At 44.6% G+C, this 17,408-nt stretch overlaps 1 pseudogene; it reads right to left on the bottom strand.

Moving 5' to 3' along the window:
* Positions 1–13,686: 13,686 nt before the first annotated feature.
* Positions 13,687–17,200, bottom strand: LOC122174810 (uncharacterized; annotated as a pseudogene).
* Between the last annotated feature and the right edge of the window lie 208 nt (positions 17,201–17,408).

Genomic DNA, 17,408 nt, shown 5'->3' with positions numbered 1-17,408 from the left:
TCATTAAGAATTCCCCCAACATTGTTCAAGATATCTTGCACCACCCTTATTATGACATCCTTTTATCCTGGTCTTGAAAAGATAGTAGTGTATCTTGTTTTCTTTGTGTGGGCCACTAATATATCAAGATCCTTTCCTTCTATGGAGTAACCCAGGGGTCGACAACCTTTGAGAAGTGGTGTGCCGAGTCTTCATTTATTCACTCTAATTTAAGGTTTCACATGCCAGTAATACATTTTAACGTTTTTAGAACGTCTCTTTCTATAAGTCTATACTATATAACTAAACTATTGTTGTATGTAAAGTAAATAAGGTTTTTAAAATATTTAAGAAGTTTAATTTAAAATGAAATTAAAATGCAGAGCCCCCCAGACCGGTGGCCAGGACCTGGGCAATGCAAGTGCCACTGAAAATCAGCTCGCGTGCCACAGGTTGCCTACCCCTGGAGTAACCACTCAGGATTGTTTGCTTCTTTCTTTTTGATAGCTCCCTCTCACTGCTTACCTCTTGATGCCAGGTTGTGGTAGTGATCAACATTGCAGGGGTCAATATTAAATGTCTCCAGCCATGGCTTCACATCTGCTTTTCCTATAGCTTCTAGGATTCTTTGATGCCACATAGCTCTATCTTCTATCTTTCTTGTATCTAGGGTCTCGATCCATTTCTTCTTTCTTGATGATTTTTCCCTTTGGTCTTTGTCCATCTTGGGCATCTTTGTTTCCCTTAAAAAAACAACAAGGAGTCTGGTGGCACCTTAAAGACTAACAGATTTATTTGGGCATAAGCTTTCGTGGGTAAAAACCTCACTTCTTTGGATGCATAGAGTGAAAGTTACAGATGCAGGCATTATATACTGACACATGGAGAGCAGGGAGTTACTTCGCAAGTGGAGAACCAGTGTTGACAGTGTTCTCCATGTGTCAGTATATAATGCCTGCATCTGTAACTTTCACTCTATGCATCCGAAGAAGTGAGGTTTTTACCCACGAAAGCTTATGCCCAAATAAATCTTAGTCTTTAAGGTGCCACCAGACTCCTTGTTGTTTTTGTAGATACAGACTAACACGGCTACCCCCTGATACTTTGTTTCCCTTGGTGATCTAAATTTCAGTTCATGACCATACTCCTTTTTTCTCAGTACAGAAACCAGTTTGCACTTAATATGGTCTTTCATCATTCACCAAGGATTCTTTTCCACCTCAGAGTGCCCTGGATCCTTCCATACCCATTGTTTATAGCAGTTGTTTCCTACCATTCTTCAGACAATCATCTCACTTGCAGGAATGTTTTAGCATCAAAGCCTTCCGTACAAGAACTCCCCCCCTGCTGTCTCTCATTCCCTGCTGCACCTTTTATGAGAATTCTGTATTTGACTGTCATCACTGCTGGTTGCCACTTCATTTTACCACTCATCACCTAGCTCAGTGTGCGTGGATTACCCAGGTTAGCGCATCAGACAACTGAAAATAAGAGTGAGAAACACAAACGAAGCCAGAATATTGGCTCTTTAAGGTACTACTGGCCTCCCAGCTCATTCTTCCTGCTTCAGTCATAGGTATGACCAGATAGTAACTGTGAAAAAACGGGACAGGGAGTGGGGGGTAATAGGCGCCTACATAAGAAAAAGTCCCCAAAAACGGGACTGTCCCTATAAAAATGGGACATCTGGTCACCCTATTCAGTCAGTTTGTAGAAGGTTAAGTCACAGTTTTCCCGCCACCTTGTTTCCTGGGTAGATTCTGCTGCCAACCCTTGGCAGGTTCGCTACAGCCATGGGTAATCAAAATAAAGTAAATAAAGACTTAGGTAAGTGTTTTTAGTACATAATCAGTGTAATAGTTCTTTTATTGCGCCTTTCATCCATAGATCTCAAAGCATTTACAAAGGAGGTAAATGTAGTCCTCTGGCAAGGTTAAAGGAGTCTTGTTCCAGAACCTCCGATGCAGTGTTCCACTCATTAGCAGGGAAGCAGCGTTGATCTCCCTGGGTGGGTGAGGAGTAAATACAGCTCCTCTGGTAGGAGTAAAGGAGTCCTTATTTCAGGACAAGCAAGTTGCCCATTGTTAATCAGTTCTGGTAGCTGCCTGGCTTGGTTGTCTCCTCAAGTGTGGGGCAGATGGATAGGACAAGACACTGCCTGCCTCCCTCTGAAAGTACCTCAGTCTTTGTCCTCTTCTGGATGAAGTACGTGCCTTGATGAGCCCAGGTATAAATTCTATGGCCCTGATTCTTCAGCATGTCCACGCGATGCTCAGATGTATTGGAGAGAGGTGGTAGCAGGGAGCCAGTTGCAACTCTCTAGGCTGCCTGCATCCGATGTAAATTATAGCAGGAAGATTCAGCTTTAACTTATGCTGTGAGCATGGGTGCAATATGCCAGTGGAAGAAAGGGCTTAGCAAAGCTCAGCTCTGCCACGCTGCCTCCCATCCTCGCAACTTTCCCTCCTCCCTGTTATGTAGGAGGCATTGGGAATAGCTGATGGAGAAGACAGTATGCCAGCAGGGATGCACTGTGGATTTTGGTGCAGATGAAGGCCACTTTGTTCTGTGGAGAATCCTGCATTGTCTCTTTAACTGGGAGGCACAGCAGGTTCTCCAAGGCAGGATGAGCCTTCTGCCTGGTTCCCTTTGCAAGAACTTAGTACCTTCCCTGCCTAGTCTAGTGTGGAGTATGTGCATCCCCTCACACGTCCTCTCAAGTCAAACTCACTTATAGTTTGGATTCACCTGGTTGGTGTCTCGTTTCATTGCTGACTAACCTCTCAGAGCTAATGTGAGCTATGCTTTTGTATCAAGAGCAGAAAAGCATCCCTTTCTCCAGTGAACTATTTTTTATTTCTCTCTGTTTTAAGTGAATTAATTGAAAAGACCTGGATTAGGAGCACAGGAGAATGAAGTATAGAGGATAGGTGTACCACATGCATTAGCTACACAAACTTCTCCATGCTAATGAACGTCAGTCCCACCTTGGAGAAATCACCGTTAGGGAAGAGAATCAGTTAGTGACAGTGTTACTGGTTTTGTGATATGAGTACTTGACACTTAGGCATTGGCTTGAAACTACAAACTCATTAAACATAGGACTTCAGGCATCCAAAATATGGTTAAATGCTTGATAAATATTGACAAAACCTTGATCAATTGGAGGTGGTTCGGAGAATGATTAAAGGATTAGAAAATGTGCCTTATAGGGATAGACTTAAGGAGATTGATCTACTTAGCAACAAAGAGAAGGTTAAGGGGTGACTTGATCACAATCTGTAAGTAGCTACACAGGGAACAAATATTTGATAATGGGCTTGTCAGTCGAGCAAGGAAAGATATAACACCATCCAATGGCTGGAAGTTGAAGCTGGACAAATTCAGACTGGAAATAAGGTGTCAATTTTTAACAGTAAGAGAAATTAACTATTGGAATAATTTACCAGGGGATATAGTGGATTCTCCATCACTGACCATTTTTAAAATAAGATTGAATGTTTTTCTAAAAGTTATGCTCTAGGAATTATTTTGGGGGAATTTCTGTGGCCTGTGTTATACAGGTGATCAGACTAAAAGATCACAGTGGTCCCCTCTGGCCTTGGAATCTATGAATTACCACTTTTGATCACAACTGATCTGAATTTCAACTGGTAACCTAGAGGTGAAAGACTATCACATTACCAATTCCTCATCCAACTAGTCCCCTGGAACTTAATATTCTTAAGAAGTTATTTAATTTTGTTATCCTTGGATAATTGAGTTCTGTTGATACTTTACTGTACACACAACTCTCAAATTTCTTAACCATATTTTTTCTTCATCTTATTAAAAAAGTACATGTAAATATCATGGGCCACTAAGATGAGGGATCTGAATAACAGTTTTGATTCATTGCTGGAATTTTAGCTCTAGTATTTGCTCACTCCTATATAAGCTTTGTGGATTTACTTCCATTCACAGGAGACAACAGTCTACACATCATGAAACCTACACATTTTGGTAGGTTATTACCATCTTCATGTTTCACATGTTGTAAAATCACTCAGTGCCGACATTTTAGAAGAGAATTTTGTCATCCTGTCAAAATGAATTACAATAGAATTTGTTAATACCAAATGAAAAATAACATTAAAAATTAAGAGTCAAAATTTACAGCCTACTAGTAATTTTCCATTCTCAAGAGGAGAGCTCAGTTTTATCCAAAACAACTCAATCTTTCCTCTTATCGCTAATGTACATAGCATGATTGATATTACATTTCATTATGTAAACATTACTTTAATACTTCTCATTACTTTTGCTCAAGTAACCCTGAATAACTGTAGTATCTGGCACAGGATGCTATTGCTATGGCATTGTTTCAAAGCTAGTGGCTTTGTGTTGCACAAGATGGAGCTCTCAAAGTCATAGCAAAGACTCAGTTTTAAAAATTTTCTTTAGAAAAAAATTACCTCAATGATCTGTAAATCTTCATAGCTCTTATCCTGCATTAAGATCCGCTAACCTGGACCCATGCAGGGTCCCATTAACATCAGTGGAGGTTGCACAGGTTCAGGAGACTGTGCCAGTGGTTTCTGATGCAGAATCAGGACCTTACCCTAAGAGGGTCCGTTCCAAAGCCCATTGAAGGCAATGGGAATCTTTCCATTAACGTCAGTGGTTTTAGGGTTACCCCCTACAAGCAGAAAGCTGCAGGGAAGTGTTTTAAGTTCCATCCTCTGAAAGTACCAATAACATGACAAACTTAAAAAAAAAAATTGTTTGATTGTAGGGATTGGCCAGGGGAGAAGCAGGAAAAGAGGAAGGAAATAAGAGTCCCTCTCTAATTATGCTTCTATAAATGTCCTTGAATTCTTTGATAATGTGGTCTGCGGAATTTCTTTCAAAACCAGAATAGTCAAATGTGGAGCCTGCTCTTCCAGTTAAAGCAGGCTATTTACATTCACCATGCTGGGCTGGGCAGATTTTCAAGAAAGGTTAGCTTTGTGTGTATTCCCATATGGGGCCAAAGCACACCATTTGTTTTGTTGCGGTGGCTAAGCAAATAACTAAAGCTGTCTTGACTTCTAGGTACTGAAACCACTAAGTAACCCTTAATTTGACTGCACTATGTCTAGTAAACACCATTATATTACAAACTCTTCGCACCTGCTGAGTAGCGCCGGATTAACCCATCACTGGGCCCCAGGCAAAACCCCATTGTCCACCCCCCAGCGCTCCCTGCCACCCCTCTCCCAGCCAACTCTCCCCTGCAGCTGTCTCTGAGCAAGTCCTGTGGGCAGAGCAGAAAGGACGCGGCTGCTGGAAGCAGGCCCCGCGAGCAGAGGTGCCGACTTACCAAGTTCCTGGGGTGTGCTTGACCCCCGCTCCGCCCCAGGCCCTGCCCCAACTCCACCCTTTCCCCCCAGCCCCACCCACATTCTGTCTCTTCCTGCCCCTGCTCCGCACCACCTCTTCCCACGCACATCCCTGTGCTGCCCTTTTCCGCCCCTCGCCCACATCTTCCTGCCCCTCTCCTCCCCCTCCTCCACAGTGCGCCCTGCACACTGCTGAACAGCTGATTGTGGGAGGTGGGAGGTGTTGGGAGGGTGGGAGAGGAGCTGATCTGTGGGGCCTGCCAGCAGGTGGGAGGGCTGGGAGGGAGGAGTTGATCCACGGGCTGGCCGGGGGGTGCTGAGCACACACTGTTTTTTTTTCCGTGAGTGCTCCAGCCCTGGAGCACCCACAGAGTCAGTGCCTATGCCCCCAAGGCAGTGGGCCTGGTGCAGAAGCCAGCCCCATGGCAGCAGCAAGGAGCAACAGTACTGGCTGACGCACTGCCCGCTTAGATATGGTCTTGCTGCATTTCATAAGAACATAAGAACGGCCGTACTGGGTCAGACCAAAGGTCCATCTAGCCCAGTATCCTGTCTACCGACACTGGCCAATGCCAGGTGCCCCAGAGGGAGTGAACCTAACAGGGAACGATCAAGTGATCTCTCTCCTGCCATCCATCTCCACCCTCTAACAAACAGAGTCTAGGGACACCATTCCTTACCCATCGTGGCTACTAGCCATTAATGGACTTAACCTCCATGAATTTACCCAGTTCTCTTTTAAATGCTGTTATAGTCCTAGCCTTCACAACCTCCTCAGGTAAGGAGTTCCACAAGTTGACTGTGGGCTGCATGAAGAAGAACTTCCTTTTATTTATTTTAAACCTGCTGCCTATTAATTTCATTTGGTGACCCCTAGTTCTTGTATTATGGGAATAAGTAAATAACTTTTCCTTATCTACTTTCTCTACATAACTCATAATTTTATGTACCTCTGTCATATCCCCCCTTAGTCTCCTCTTTTCCAAGCTGAAAAGTCCTAGCCTCTTTAATCTCTCCTCATATGGGACCCTCTCCAAACCCCTAATCATTTTAGTTGCCCTTCTCTGAACCTTTTCTAGTGCCAGTATATCTTTTTTGAGATGAGGAGACCACATCTGTACACAATATTCAAGATGTGGGTGTACCATCGATTTATATAAGGGCAAAAATATATTTTCCATCTTATTGTCTCTCCCCTCTATTTTCTTCATGAGGTTGGGGCGTGGGGGGGACAAATTTGAGTGAGTGGCATCGTGACCTGGTTCATGTGGTCACACCACCATGCCAGTTGTCCCGTCTTCAGTCTCCCCCCTCCCCACCCAAATTGGGTCCTAAGTACATGCCTAGGTTGCCTATGCCTCAGTGTGACACAGCAGTTCTGGGTGTGCAGGCACAGAATACAATTTGTCCATATCAAATTACCACCTTATGAAGAGTTCTAGCAAAATCTGCAAGATATGTTCATTATGTTGTAATTATTTTCTTTGAAAAATGCATCAGTTTATATTTAAAATTTTTGTCTTTGCTTCCAAGGTCCAGTATAACTCTGTCCCTGACTAGTCTAAGGTTTACCTCAACCAGCTAACACATGTTAAACCTACAACTGTCTTGTCTACTGTAGTATATTAACACAGACTAACTACAGTGTTAGCTAAGATATGTTAAAAATACATTTATCCTGGTGTACGATGGCTGTGGTGCCTTGGATATAAATGATCCAGTACCTCCAATGTGATGGCCTGGGACTGTACACACTTTACTCCCTTTTGTATGTACCACCAGTCAATTCTAGTCTTCTTTGCTTCTCTAAAATTACACACACACACCCTTCCCAGCCTTCTGCTTCTGAGATTTGCCCTCCAAATCCTCTTCCAAAAAGACATCTTTCAGTTCAGCTTTTTGCCCTAATGTATATAACAGTTGAACATCTAGACAGTATTTGGTCCTGCCATGTGGGAAGGGGACTGGACTTGATGACCTCTCGAGGTCCCTTCCAATCCTAGAATCTATGAATCTATGAATCTGTTCCCCTGGTCCCTTCCCATCCACCTCACTGCTTCCACTATCCTGTACCTGAACATGAGAGTTCAAGTCACCTCCAAAAATAACAGTCCAAGAGGTAAAAAGAAAAGGAGTAACATCTCCAACCATAGTGCTCTCTCCCTTCCCCAGCTATGATGTCCATAAATGTTAATAAGACTGTACTTTGTGCCACATATATACTCAAAATCCACCACTATTGCTCACCTGGGAACTATCTCCCAAAGCTGTGGTTGAGGAATCTTGAAAGTGTAGAATAATACACTCATGCCATCAGTTACATCTTCACCTACTGACCACACAGACCATCTTCAGCTCCTTTAACTAACTTTAGCCTTTTCACAGTCTCTTTCACTGAAAATCCATTAGGAGAAACTGAGGCAGGGGTCTTCCAGTTGGCCAGAGGAGGAAATGTATGGACCAGCTCTACTGGGGCTGGCCATGAATTACATAACACATTTTTGGTGATCTTTCAGGACCCACTAACCCCCTTGTAACACTAAAACACGCTGTCATGGAAAATTAAGGACCCACTCACCCCCTATGTGTTGCGTAATTTATGGACAGCCCTCATAGGTAAGGGAGCAGGTCCTGGAAGAAGAGGAGAGTAGAAACAATCCAGGACCCCCAACCCCAGAGTATCCCTTTCACCCAAGCTGGAACCCTCCCTCCCCCCTCCCATGCTCCCTCCTTCACTCCCTTCAAAGCTCCTCTGCATGGTCCGGGTCTTGAGGGGTGTGTTCCTCCAAAGCAGAAGAAGGAATTGCCACTGGGAATGGAGGGTGAATAACTGACAAGGAAAGGCCTGAAGAGAGAGAGCCTCTGGAATGCATGCTGCTCTGTGGAAGAGCTGTAGTGGTTTGGTCTTTATAGGGGCCTGGAGCCCAGAGACGGAGCACTTCCCAGGTGATGGCAATGTTTTGGTCTTTGATTCAATAAATTAGATCTCTGAAGGGGCACTATCTACTACATAAAAGCCTCATTGAAATCACTGAAAGTCCATTAGGAGAAAATGAGGCAGGGGTGTTCCAGTGGTGTGTATCCACCATAACAGGGGGTCCAATCCTGCTCCATTGAATTCAGTAGCAAATCTCTCATCTACGATAATAAAAGTAGGATCAGTCCCGTTCAGAGCACCATTTTGGTGCCTTCTTTGTGGGACAGAATCAGCTGTTGGATTCCAACTTCCTTTTTGTGGGTGTTATCCACATTTTTGTTACTAAATTTCCTAGTATCAGGAATACTGAAGGGTTAAAATCCATGCGCATGTTATATAACAACCTGATGTATGGATTGTGCCAGCTCTTTTCCAGACCCAAAGTCTAGAGTTTGGTCTGGAGACCAGAGGCCTAGCTAATAGTGATCAGCTAAGAGAAAGCTGGGGTAAACAAAATAACATTGCCTTTGCTAAGATCTGATTGGTCAGTAGAAATGCCAGCTGTTGAAGCAATAACTGAATAATTATGTTTCATCCAATGTTTCAAATTGAACAAAGGATCCCTGTTCCTATTGTGTTTCTCCTGAAGGGAAAACAGTCTTCCCACAGATCCAACCTTGAGTTTATGAAATATTGGCACATGTCACTATAATGATATGGCATCCTTCCATCTCCCTTCCAAGGGACCAATGCCCTGCCTTAAGACATAAAGGAGACAATCTCTATTTTCATATGCTTTCACTGTTTCTTTGCTTTATCCCCTAGATATGTACCTGTCGGACAATCAAAGGAGTTACTCCATTCCTATGGACCCCAAATCAGAATTCAACATATATATTTTATACTAATAACATTTTATCAAAGTATTAATCAAACGTTAATTTGCTAACTTGAGACCATGGGCGGAGACATTGTGTAACCTTTTAACCATTGGCTATTGTGCTATCTTGTCTTGCTGCAAAACCTATCCCGGGGTGTGGAACTGCCTACCCCGTCACCTTCCCCCGCCCATGGAAAATCTATATATTTCATTGTAATCAATTGATTGACAGTGTCTCTGAGCCTAATAAGCCAGGTGACACTCCGCCAGCGCTGTGTGTAATAAACCCTATGCTTTGAACTCTACACGGTGTGGATTTATGTCCTTCAAATACAAAAATACAATTATGAGGAAACAGTACCTTTGTATGAAAAATATTTACCACAGCACCTGGAGTTCAGAGTTACCCCTTCAGTTTCCAACTGAGGACTTCCCACTTTGGATATGTTCTTACTTTACTGAATCTGTCCTGTGTGCCAACCAGCAAGTAGGCAGAAAACACCATAGTACTCCTGGCATTTTAAAGTATTGATTCCATAGATCACTTCAAAGTGGGACTTAACAAGATCTCCTACAAATACCACTGGGACTAATCATGCTGGAAATTTTTATTTTCATTTTAAAGAAGGAGGCGCCTTTATCCTTGATATTAATATTAGTGTAAGAACTTAGAGTGCAATGTTCTGCAAATCTTTTGGTTATTGCCCTGAAAGTCTGGCCATTTTTGCTGCATAACATGGTAAGCTTGGTATCCTTTTTAAAGGGCTACCATTGTGTGGTGTTGACAGCACAATGTGAAATCTCCTGCTGAGCTTGTCTTCACAAATACTTTGCTATGGCTGAGCAGTAGTGTTCCTTGTTATCCTACCAAATGAATATAAAAAGGGAATATGAATACATGTAGAAGAGAAATGAAGTGTTTTTGAAAGGCCCCTTGTATTAATGAAAGAGGAACTAAGTGAGATCAGCTAAATACCTGCAATTTGGTTACATTTTTTTCTACCTGTGGTGGCTGAGGTTTGAACTGGTGCCAGTTAACAAATTAGGTCAGTAATATTTACTTTGGTGTGTGTTATAACTCCTGGATGTCTATATGGCCTGTCCATACATGCTGGACTAATATTCATTCTTAGCATTATTCTTTCTCATGTTTGGAAAGAATTTTCACTATACAAATACAATGCATTGAGCCAGTAAACAAAATATAAGGATAATTCCAGGAAGCTGCTTCATATGTAATCTCCCCTCAAAAACCACCACCACCACCAACAACAACAAAAAACCTCTACATACCCTTAAATCCTTCACATTTTGAACTACAGAGAATGACTTAGCACTGTTCTTGCCAACAAATAAATGAAAACTTTAAATAATAAAGTTAACAATTTAAAACACTGTTACATGATATAATTACCTATGTTTCGTGAGCCTGATTATCCACTGCCTTGCAACTTATGTAGTCATTTATACCTGGGAGTAGTGAATACAAAGGGATTGGCAGTGTCTTGGTGCAAGCCCATGCTATTAGTGCACCGTGAACAAAGGCATTTCTTCTCAGTGTATACTAATGCAGAATGAGTAAGTCTGGGCCAAAAATACACGCAGAGTCACAGACGAACTGTGTGTGTTCTTTGTAAACGAACAGCAAAGATAGTTCTTTCCATGAAATTTGTGAGAATGGACTTGAAAAGACCATTAATGACTCTTCATCATTCACGTGCATTGTCTCAAGAGGGTGTGTTCGTTTTCTTTTTGCCATAGCCTTGCATTGTCTCTTCACTCAAGGGACAAAGCTGATATTTATCTCTATACCTTGCTCTGCAGTCAGACAGAATCTTATTAATAGTGACAATGGCACATCCTCTGCAGCTTCTTCCTGCAATATTTCACAGGGAGCCTTCTCAGATGTTATCTTTGTTTCACAGAGGCTATAAATATGAAAGTATTTACAAGGAATTGTTTCCAAACAATTAATTACTAAACTATGTGCTAAGTTGATATTGCTGCTGTTACACCCAGTGCAAGGCAGAACCAATTAGATACATGGAGTTCTCTACATTTGGGGCATGAGAAACATCACATAATCTCTTTCTTTCTCTCTTTTTTAAATCAATTCAGGACTGAGTTGCTTTTGCAAAAGATGCAGTAGTGGCTTTGATAACTCTTTCCCTGGATAAAATATCCTTTGGTAGGATTTCAAGTATTAGCAAACAAAATAGCAAAGCTGAATTTGTTTCATTTGGTAATGTTATTTAAATGATAGTTATAATATTTATCGCCTATATAGCACTTTTTCTCTGTAGATCTCAAAGAAATTTACAAAGGTGGATATCAGTAAGCATATAGTTAGAAAGGTGAAAATTGAGACACAGAGAGGTTAAGTGACCTGCCCAAGGTTACATTATCAGTCGCTGGTAGAGGTAGGAAAAAAAAACAACAGGTCTCCTGACTTCCAGATAGACAAATTTTCAGTTTCTCAGACGTCTCTAGATTATATTAATTTCTCTTTGAGTATTGGCCCTAAACAGAAATGACTGAGGAGTTAATAAAAGGTGAACAAACACATTTTTTTGGTAAATGTAGTACTCTACCTTACCAAGATTCCATTTTGCAAATTATATTGGAAGCAAAGCTTTCTGCAGGTTTGAAAAAGATCCATTAACTTCACTGATTTTAATTTTGTGCTCTCGCAGTTCCTAGTTTTGAATGGGACTCTGATGGGGTGCATGCAGCCTGCACTGGACAGGGAAGGATTAATTCCTTGCTATGGGCTGAGCAAGTCACACTCCCACATCCCTACTGGGCATTCTCCAGGTGCAGCACTAGTATAAGAAGGAGCAGCCCAGCTCAGTCTGGGCTGACTGCCAAGGAGGAAGGATGCTCCTTGTTGGCTCCAGCCCAGGAAAAGCTGGAACCCCTGATCACAGAAGTGGGAGACGCCAAGACCCAGACAGGCACCCAAGAGGAATCTGAGTCACCAGGAACCACACGTGCTGAGAAGCCCGGAGACCCTGATGAGGCCTCAATGGCAGCCCCAAGAGGCATGGTAGGAAGTGGTCCAGGTGGGGATAGTCCTGCGGGAAGCCAGCTTGTTTCGGTTGGAGCCCCGCTGGCTCAGTGGCAGCACACTCTGCCACTGCTAGGACCCTGGGTCGGGACCTGGTGGAGCAGGAGGGCCTGGGTCCCCCTACCCCAGCTGTCACCCACCCCTAGGTGGCGGCCTACTTCCCTGACTGGACGCTGGGCTGCTCAGCCCTGAGAGCCAGGGCAACCCTCTTGACTCTGGCCCCTAGGCCTTACAGCCCTACAGCTCTGGGGCTCAAGCACCCATGTAAAAAAATATGGGGTGTTCAGCGCCCACCAGCCACAGCTGTTCGGCAGGGCTGATGATCAGCTGTGTGGCAGCTGGCTAGAGGCTCTTGAGGGAGGGCGGGGCCTCGGGAGGGGGCAGAACAGGAAGAGGCAGAGTGAGGATGGAGCTTTGGAGGAAGGGGCGGAGTGGGGGTGGGGCCTTGGGCAGAGACGGGGTGGAGTATCCACCAGGAAAAATAAAAATCAGCGCCTGTGCTCTACAGTATAGTGTCTGGTGCTTTATCTAGTGTAGTTTTAAATGGCTCAAGCTTTGAGGTGCTAAATTATTTTCAAATAATGTGCACCTAAAATTAAAATGTAATAATACTGGATCCAGCCAATGGATTATTTTGAAGTTGAAATACATTACAATAAAGTAAGGGTTCTGAGAAATAAGATTTACTCCAGAGGAACGGAGAGCACAAGACAAACAAAAAGAAACCATTTGAGAACTGGAGAGATGTGAGCTTAAACGCACGTAACAAAGTTCAGAGAGACTTCGGGGGCGTTTTGAGATGTTGCAACAAGATAAGAAATGCAACTGCTTTACTGCAGGTTTTTGCTTTCTTAAAAATCAACATACAGTGGACTGCATTGGGGATGCCCATGTCGCCATTCGTTCTGGCTGTAGCTCCTTGGGAGTTATGATGTCATCCAAAATGCATGGAAGTAAATTTCATATCACTTCTTTCTACAAGATGGAAAAAGAGGGAGAAATATATAGCTACCAGTGCTTGTTATATTAGATTTGTTTCTTGATGGAAAAAGCATGAATAGGAGTTATGTTAGACACACCCATTTTCAATTTCTTCTGATCTAGTGTACAGAAAGTATGATGATGTTCGTCCATCATTATCGATGAAGACCTCAACAACTCATTCTTTCGATGACCGGGCTCTGTGCGTCCGAAGATGACTGATCAGTCCAATTTGGGCGTGGAACGTCCTATCACACGTCGGGCAGACATGTAATGGCACTGTCGATGATGTACAAGCAGCTCTGGACTTGCGCAGCTCACGCTTTTTTTCAGCCTCAGCAATACGCCTCGCCTCAGAGGTATTACTGCCTGTGTGAATGAGGCTGTGCCATGCTGGACGGTTCAGTGCGAAGGTTTCCCATGTGGCGGTGTTGATCTCGAAGGACTTCAAAGAGGTCTTCAGCATGTCCTTGAACCACTTCTTTTGTCCTCCATGGGAGCGCTATCCCTGAGTGAGTTCTCTGTAGAAGAGCTGTTTAGGAATGCGTTCGTCTGACATTCTCATGACATGTCCGGCCCACCTGGTCTGGGCTCTCATCAGCAATGTGTGAACTGATGGCAGACTGGCTCTAGTAAGGACATCAGTATTGGGCACTTTGTCCTGCCATTTGATTTTTAGAAGCTTTCGCAGACAGGAAATGTGGAAGTGATTGAGCCTTCGTGCATGACTCCGATAGACAGTCCACGTCTTGCAGGCGTACAGCAGAGTTGGAAGCACCACTGCTCGGTAGACCTTCAGCTTCGTTGGTAGGCTGATCCCTCGACGTTCCCAAACGTTGGAGCACAATCAGCCAAATGCAGAGCTGGCTTTAGCAATTCTGCAGTTTACTTCATCATCGATTGACACTGCTCGGGAAAGGGTACTGCCCAGGTATGTGAAGTGGTCCACCGTCTGAAGTCTCTGTCCATTTACAGTGATGGATGGTTCTGAGTACGAAGCATGGGGAGCTGGCTTGTGTATGACCTCAGTCTTCTTGATGTTAATGGTGAGACTGAAGTTATTGCATGCAGTTGAAAACTTGTCCATACTGGCTTGCATTTCTGGCTCTGTACTAGCATTCAGAGCACAATCATCGGCAAAGAGAAAGTCTCAAAGTACAGTTTCCTTCACCTTGGTGATGGCACGCAGTCGCCTCAGATTGAATAGTTTCCCGTCAGTTCTATACTTCAGGCCTACTCCTTCAGTGCAGTGTTGAAAGGCATCAGTCAAAGTGGCAGAGAATATCATGCTGAACAAAGTGGGTGCTAAAACACACCCTTGCTCGACGCCGTTGGTGACTGGGAAGGCCTCAGATGTTTCACTGTCATCCAGGACATGAGCCATCATACCGTAATGAAATTGACGTACCATTCATATAAATCTGTCTGGACAGCCAAATTTCGACATGATCCTCCACAGGCCCTGACAACTGACAGAGTCAAATGCTTTCGTGAGGTCCACAAAAGTTGTGTAGAGTTCATGATTCTGCTCTTGACATTTCTCCTGTAGCTGACGCACAGCGAAGATCATGTCAATAGTCCCACGTCCCTTGCAGAAGCCACACTGTGATTCTGGCAGTAAGCCCTTCTCCAGGTGAGTGATCAATCGGTTCAACAGAACCCGTGCAAGAACTTTCCCCGCTGTAGAAAGCAGTGAGATTCCATGGTGATCGTCGCATACCTGGCGATTGCCCTTCCTCTTATAGAGGTGCAAGATGGACGCGTCTCTATATTCTTGAGGAATGGTTCCCTGCTTCCAAAAGGACTGAAACAGCTCAGTGAGTTTCCGTAGCAGCACGGGTCCACCGACTTTGTACACCTCTGCTGGTATGGCATCTGACTCTGGGGCTTTGCCACTTGACAGCTGATTGATAGCTTTCTTCACTTCGTCCTCTTCTGGTGAAGCATCCATGGAGTCATTGACTGCAACCTGGGGCATCTTGTCAATGGCCTCATTATTGATGACTGAGGGGCGATTGAGAATTGCTTCAAAGTGTTCAGCCCATCTCTGGAGAATCTGCATCTTTTCTGTAAGGAGCAGAGTACCATCAGAGTTCAGGAGGGGAAAGCTCCCAGAAGACTGTGGACCATAGAGTGTGTTGAGGGCTTAATAAAACCGCTTATAGTCGTTCCTGTCCGCATATGCCTGTATTTCATCTGCTTTGGTGCTCAGCCACAAGCCCCGCATTTTGTGCAGTCGGTTCTGTATTGTTCTGCGAGCGTTGATAAAGGCGGTCTTCTTTGCTGCTGAGGATGGATCGTTTTGATATGCATGATGCAGGCAGTGCTTCTCAGCAAGTAAGGCCTGGATTTCTGCATCATTTTCGTCAAACCAGTCTTGCCGCCTGCATATGGAGGTCCCCAATACCTTCAATGCAACTGTATGGACAGTGTTGCGGAATCGCTCCCAGTCTTTCTGAGCGTCATCCTCAATATGAAGATCAGCAAGCTCATTCTCTAGGTCTTCCGCTAGATTTTCAGTGATGCGGCTGTTCTTCAGCTTCGGCACGTTGATCCTTTTGAAAGCCTTACAGCCTTGTGGTCGTCTCTTCGGCATGATACGGAGCCTCATTTTGGATACTATGAGCCTATGATCCGTCCAACAGTCAGTGCCACACATAGCTTTTGTAACCCTGACATCTTGTCTGTCCCTTCTCCTGATGATGGCATAATCGATCAAATGCCAGTGCTTGGAATGGGGATGCATCCATGAAGTCCTGTTACGGATAGGAAGGCGGAAGACCGTATTGCTAATCAGAAGGTCATGTGCTGCACAGGTTTTCAGCAGTAACAGGCCATTGCTGTTACACTTTCCCACTCCATTTTTCCCGATGACTCCTTCCCAGGCTGTGGCATCGCATCCGACTCTTGCGTTAAAATCGCCAAGCAGAATCAGCTTGTCTGTGCAGTGTACTGATGATAGCAGAGTATCTAGTTCTTCATAGAATTTATCCTTCACATCCTCTGGGTTGGTCATTGTGGGAGCATATGCACTGATCAAAGTAGCTTGTTTTCCTTTTTGAAGCGGAAGCTGCATTGTCATGAGCCGGTCATTCATACCCTTGGGGGAACTGGCAAGTTTCTGAACAAGATGAATCTTGATGGCGAAGATTTGCGACGCTCATCACTGCTGCGGCCACTCCAGAAGAATGTATAGCCACCGCCTGACTCGGACAGCTGTCCTTCATTAGCAAGGAGAGTTTCGCTAAGGGCTGCAATGTCAATGTTGTAGCGTGCGAGCTCTCTAGCGACAAGTGCTGTTCTTCTCTCCGGTCTGTCTGCCGTGATGTTGTCCAGTAACGTGCGCACATTCCATGTGCCAATAGTGATCGGTGTCACTCTAAATTTTGTTTTTGTTTTTGTTCGACCGCTTTTGTGGGATCCCCGCCAGCCGCGGTATGCTGGCCAGGGTAAGGTGAAGCAGGCAATGTTTAGGGCACCTTTTCTAGCCCCCTCCTCGTTCTATGGAGCTGAGCAGTGCAATCCTGAATAGGGCTGCTCAGTCGCTCAAGAAGATGCCGAGCTCCACTGCTGCTTCGGTCAGTGAGGAGCGACCATTATGCCTGAGCCGCCTATGTGCAGGTCCGCGGCTACAGCTCCCAGTGTATCCAAACCTGCTGCTTTGTTGCTCGCCCATCGCCACAGGACTTGATATGATGTAATATGATATGATATGATGTCGAGAATTGGATTAAAGTGAGGGAGAGCTGCGCAACGTCAGCCTCACTCTCTCTTCCTAGTTCCTATCTGTATCCAGGGGCAGGACAGAAGTCGAGATGGCTGGAGATAGGGCAGGGCGCAGTGGATGACCAGGATGCCTACGTGTCTTGTCGTGCTCTTAAGCATTCCACAACGCTTGCTGTCACCGCCTTCCTGACCATTGAACCAGGTTGAACCAGGTTGCCTCAGTCAGCCAGATCCAGCCTTCGCATGCAATGGGTAGACAGGGCCTAACTCACCGAGAGTCTCATACTCATCGGCTACCCGCATCTGGTTTAGCCTGCCAGTCGAGACGGTCTCCGGGGTGTGGCCGCTGTCGCATGCTGACAGCTACTTGGAGCCACAGGTGAGAGCTGGGTGTCAAGTGGGGACCAAAGTGGATGAGCTACTCCAAAGAATACGACTGCTCCCCCATCAGAGGTACTACCCCTCCCTGACAGCCCCATACAGCCCAACAGAAAGTAT

This window comes from Chrysemys picta, chromosome 1 (genome assembly GCF_011386835.1).
Source record: "Chrysemys picta bellii isolate R12L10 chromosome 1, ASM1138683v2, whole genome shotgun sequence".
Classification (NCBI taxonomy): Eukaryota; Metazoa; Chordata; order Testudines; family Emydidae; genus Chrysemys; species Chrysemys picta.
This window is presented reverse-complemented; position numbering and strand designations above follow the sequence as displayed.